We start from the raw sequence: 6,000 nt of genomic DNA on the forward strand, positions 1-6,000 counted from the left end.
CTAAAGTCAAGGAACTAAGAAAATGACAACAAAGAAAAGCTGCAACATGCAAATGTGAAGATAAAGAGGAAAAGATAGTGGGATATTTTTATTAGTGGTACTTAACTAATGATTTATTTTGTGATTTTTCAAAATTAGCGCCGAACAAAAACAAACATAGAAATGAGGGAGACATGAGCACTATAAATCACTATTTAAATCTTAAAATGGATAAATCTATCTATATCTATCCTCCATCTATCTATCTATCTATATCTATATTCTATATTTATATCTATTTATCTATATTATTATAAAAGTACGAATGTTAGGAAGCTAAATGTTGAGAGACGAAAATATCCCCGACAAATTGATCGACTATTTTGCCCTTTAAAATTAATATTTCTGTTTTGTAGCAATTTAATGATGGGTATAAATATAATTTTGGGTTAGGACTAAGTAACTTTTTTTTATGTTGGGACTCAATCTATTCTAAAATATAAAATTTTCCTTCAAAGAAACAATTCCATAATGGGATAAAAGACTCATTTATACCCATCCTAATCAGAATTTGATTTCTACTACCAAATACCAATTGCCTTTGAACTCTAAGAAATCAACCCGTTCAAACCAAAATAAAATAAGACAAAAAATTTCTCCAAGCTATATTTATTACTCAATTTATAATCTAACCATAATAAGCACAAAACCTAATACGCTTGGCTTAATCGTTATTTGTTTATTTATTTTTAAAATTTAAATGACAATATTTTACTTCAATAAAATTAAATTATGAAAACTGAGATCAAACACCGCAGGAATATAACTACGTTTAATTCAATTTTTGACATTATTGTTCATTTATTGCGATTAGTGTTGTGAACAAATGAATGATAATATATAAAATTAATATTGGAGTGAAAGAAAGTCAAAAGAATCAAACAGTTATAATACATTGCAAATGATTCAAAACCAAATTTTGATGTAAGAAATATATTTTACAAATCAAAATTTTGATTGTACAGCTTTAGGACGTCATTTAAAACTTTGTGAACTATTTATGAGAAAATATGAAATAAATATTTTAGAAAAATTCAATTGCTCTATTTTCATATTGCTCTAATTTTGTCTTATAATAGTCTTTTTGCATTAAAAAAAAGAAATTGATATGTTTGTGGTAATTAAATTTATTTTATTAATCACCATGAATAAATACATGACCATAGCTAAGCGATCACAACTTTTATCCAAATACATCTCAACTACTCAAATAGCATCCCTAACAGAAAGCTATTGCTAAAATATAACTTGTTGTACTATGTTCCTAAAGCTCCAAGATTACAAATATAGGCAATTTCTCTAGCAATACTATCCAACTTTTGCTCTTTTGTTCAAAGGTTATGTGATGATCCAAAATATCATTTGTAAATTTAATAATTAATTATGTGTTCTAAGACCTCGAAAAGAACTATTTATCATTCCCCGACTTGCGTGTGCAGTCTGTAAAATTTTACGGAAAGTCTTTATGTGAAAAATAGATTAAAATGTGAATTAGAGCTTTAAAACTCAACTGAGTTGACTTTGGTCAACATTTTGAGCAAACGGACTCAGATCAGTGTTTTGACAGTTTCAGTAGGTCCGTATCGTAATTTGAAACTTGGGTATATGCCGGAATCAAATTTCGAGGTCCCTAGCCCGAGATATGGAATTTTGATGAAAAATTAAAAGTTTAAGTTCAAATAGTGACCAGATGTCGAATTTTGCACAAACGACCCCAGAATAGAATTTTGATGATTCCAACAGCTCAGTATGGTGATTTTGAACTTAGGAGCGTGATCAGAATTTTATTTGGAAGTCCATAGTGAAATTAGGCTTAAAACGGCTAAAAGAGGAATTTAAAATTTGGAAGTTTGACCGGGGAGTTGACTTTTAGATATCAGGGTCGGAATCCAGTTCTGAAAATTTTTACAACTCTGTTATGTCATTTATGACTTGTGTGCAAAATTTGAGGTTAATCAGACTTGATTTGATAGGTTTCGACATCGAATGTAGAAGTTAGAAATTTTAAGTTTCATTAAGCTTGAATTGGAGCATAATTCGTGATTTTAGCATCGTTTTATGTGATTTGAGATTTCAAATAAGTTCGTATGATGTTTTAGGACTTATTGGTATATTTGGTTGAGGTACCGAGGGCCTCGGGTGAGTTTCAGATGGTTAACGGATAAAAAATAGGACTTAAACAGTTGCTGCAAAAGCTGCTGCAAATTTTCTTCTGATGTGCAATCGAGCCCAGAAATCGAGCCGAGGATCGAAGGCAAACTCGAGATCCATAATCGAAGGCAAGGCTTGAGGGCCATGATCGAAGGCAAGCTCGAAGGCCAGTGATCGAAGGCCCATGATCGAGGGTTATGACCAAGGTAAGTGATCGAAGGCCATAAAGATCGAAGCCATGATCGATAGCCAGGATTGATGGTTGTGATCGAGCCCCAAGGTCGAGGGCCATGATCGAAGTTATGATCGAAGGCCATGACCGAGGTCCATGATCGAGGACCATGATCGGACCCCATGATTGAACTCCCCATGATCGAACTCCTATGATCGAGGTCTAGGATTTGACCACATGATCGAGGTCACCCTGGACAGATCTGTAAGTTATAAAAACAAGGGGGGCTTCGTTCCATTCATCATTTTTAACAACTTGGAGCTTGAGCAGAGGCGATTTTTGATATATTTTCAAGGAAAAATATTGGAGTAAGTGTTCTTAACTCAATCTTAGTTAGATTACCCGAATCCATAACTGTTTTTAATAATTAATTGGTGATTTAAGTTGGAATTTGTTTTTTGAAAACCCTCTTGGATAGATTTGAGGATTTGAGGGTCGAATCATTATTGGAATTTAGTCATTTTGGTATGGTTAGACTCGTGGTTGAATGGGCGTTCATATTTCGTTACTTTCGCCAGATTCCGAGACGTGGGCCCCACGGGACATTTTTGAGTTAATTTCGGTTTTTTATTGAAAAATGTAGTATTTTCTTATAGAATTAATTCTATAATTTTTGTTGACTGTATCGAATTAATTATGACTAGATACGAGTCGACCGGAATTGAAAAATCGAGGAAAAAGCATACTACGTGGTTAAATTGGAGCAAGTCGAGGTACGTGACTTGTCTAATCTTGTGTGGGGAAAATTTTTCCTAGGATTGGTATTAATTGTAATGTGATGAAAGTCGTGTACACGAGGTGACGAGTGTGTGCACAGACTAAATGTGAAGGATTATGTTTTTAAATGATGAAGATCATTGTTGCATATTAATTAAACTATTAAATCTTGTTATATTCTCTATCATTGATTTGATTTGTATACTTTAAATTTGCTTGACATTTTTTCTGTTAATTGTTTTACCTGTTTAGTTAAAACTTAGTTTCTTTTATTCTGTGCATTATTTGAAATTTATTTTCTTTAAATTAAATATTATTAATATGAAGTATTTGACATTTTAAATTTGGTATTGAAGCAACGTATCAAAGATTTTGAAATATTATTTTGCTAAATTATTTATTCCTGAATATTTTTGTAAGATTTTTGTACTCATTGTGATGGAGCCGTGAGCTCTTTATTGTAGAAAAATATTATTGATGATTTGTGTTGGCATGAGCCGTGAGCTCTTTATTGTGGAAAAATATTATTAATGATTTATTTTGGCATGAGCCGCGAGCTCTTTATAGTGGAAAAATATCGTTGTTGATTTATTTTGGCAAATTGAAATAATTGGGCACTTGAGGTGCAAATTGTGATATATTGTGATATTTATACGCATGCGGTGGTATAAGGTCTGGGTATTGAAACGCATGCGGTGAGATAAGGGTGGCTTGATACGCGTGTCTAGTAAGGGGGAACTACTAGAAGTCATGCGGTGTGATAAGGATGGCTAAAACACAGGATGTTATTTCGGAAAAAAAAATATTTTCTTTAAAATAAATTGTGAAGGCTCCCGCGGTGAGATAAGAAAATGAGATATTGTGAATTTATTTATGATTTGGGACTACGAGGCGGTACCTCGGTAGTGCCCTTCCTGATATTGATTTATGGCGATATTTGCCTTCGATTATGTAATGACCCGGCCAATCGTTTTGAGAATTTAAATCCCTCTCGGTGGCATAAGGCCCTGAGCCGCTTAATATTATGTGCCTTGACTTGCGTGTGTGGTTGAATTCAATTATCAGGTGATTCGAAGTGATTTGGAACACTTAGTCCCTAAATGAGAGCTTAAATCTTAGAATTTGGACCATAGTCGGAACTGTGTGAAGACGGATTCGGAATGGAATTTCGTTGACTCAGTTAGATCCGTTGAGTGATTTTGAGCTTAGGAGCGCATACGGAATATGTTTTGGAGATCTGTAGTAGATTTAGGCTTGAATTGGCGAAAGTTAGATTTTCGGTGATTTCAGTTGATAGTGGAAATTTTTATATCGAGCTCGGAATGGATTTCTGAAAGTGGTTGTAGGTTTGTAGTGTCATTTGTGACATGTGTACAAAATATGAGGTCATTCGGACGTGGTTTGATAGGTTTCAGCATCAGTTGTAGGAATTTGACGTTTCAAGTTCTTTAAGTTTGAATTGGAAGGTGATTAATGATTTTAGCGTTAGTTCATGTGATTTGACAGCTCGACTAAGTTCGTATGGTGTTTTAGGATTGGTTGGTATGTTTGGTTGAGGTTATGGGGGACTCGGGTGAGTTTCGAGTGCTTAACGGATCAAAAGTTGGATTTGTGTTACTGCTGAAGTCTTCAGGAATCTGTCACCTGCAGTGGAGAGAGCGCAGGTGCGTGATCGCATGTGCGAAGAGGCAAGTGTAGAAGCAGATCTGGGATGTGTGGTCAGGGGTCACAGGTGCGAGGGGAAATGCTGCATCTGCGATGCCCGCAGATGCGCCAAAGCACACGCAGACGCGGAGGAGATCGCAGAAGCGGGCAATAGTCTCCAGGCGCGCACTCGCAGGTGCGGCCCTTTTTCCGCAGCGGACCCAAGGTCCGCAGATGCGGAATAACTATGCAGAAAAGGGGCAGATTCGAGGGTTTGAAATTCACTTCACAAATTTGATTGAGAGCTCGGTAGAAGGTGAAATTTGGAGAGATTTTCGGAGGAAGTTTTTGGGTAATGATTCTTAACTCCCTTATGGTTATATTCCACTAATCTATGCTTGAATTCATCGTTTAAATTCGGATTTGGGGTAAAAATTTGAGAAAAGTTCTTAGGCCGAATTTTGGGGTTTGATCGAGATTTTGGTGTCGGATTTTTGTAAATTTGATATGGTTAGACTCGTGAATGAATGAGCTTTTGTATTTTACTACTTTGAACCGATTCTGAGAAATGGGCCCCACGGGCGATATTGAGTTAATTTCGGAATTTTCGTTAAAATGTTGATTTCGTTAATTAGATGAGTCTATTATTGTTGTAATTATGATATGTAATTTCTTTTGGCTAGATTTGCGCCATTCAGAGTCGTATATTCATGGAAAGGGCATTCTTACAGATTGATTGAGCTTGACTCAAGGTAAGTATCTTGCCTAACCTTGTATGGGGAATTTCCCCTTAGGATTTGAGTCTTCTATGTTGATTGTAGTCCATGTACGCGAGGTGACGAGTACATGCTCGGACTTATTTATGGAAAGTTGGCCTTTTAGGATTCTTAGGTCCTTACATTCACCGAGTATGAAGTTGTTCTTGACGTGATTAAGTCCCTATTTACTAGTTTCACCTCTACATGCTTTAATTAGAATTAATTGCTTCAGGATTCAACCTTATTGCCTATTTGACTCATATTTGACTTAACTGAAGATTTTACCTCCTCTGTTGTCATGCTATCTTTTTATAACTGCTTATCTTTATTTGGAATTAATATTATTTCATCCTATAATTGTTCAGTCTTAATTGAGGTTATGATTATTTTTCCGCTGCTTATCCTTAATTGAATTGTTGAATATCCTTCGTAATTTCCTCAACCTTAAAAGAAGTTTAG

The sequence above is a fragment of the Nicotiana tomentosiformis genome, chromosome 6 (genome assembly GCF_000390325.3).
Source record: "Nicotiana tomentosiformis chromosome 6, ASM39032v3, whole genome shotgun sequence".
NCBI lineage: Eukaryota > Viridiplantae > Streptophyta > Magnoliopsida > Solanales > Solanaceae > Nicotiana > Nicotiana tomentosiformis.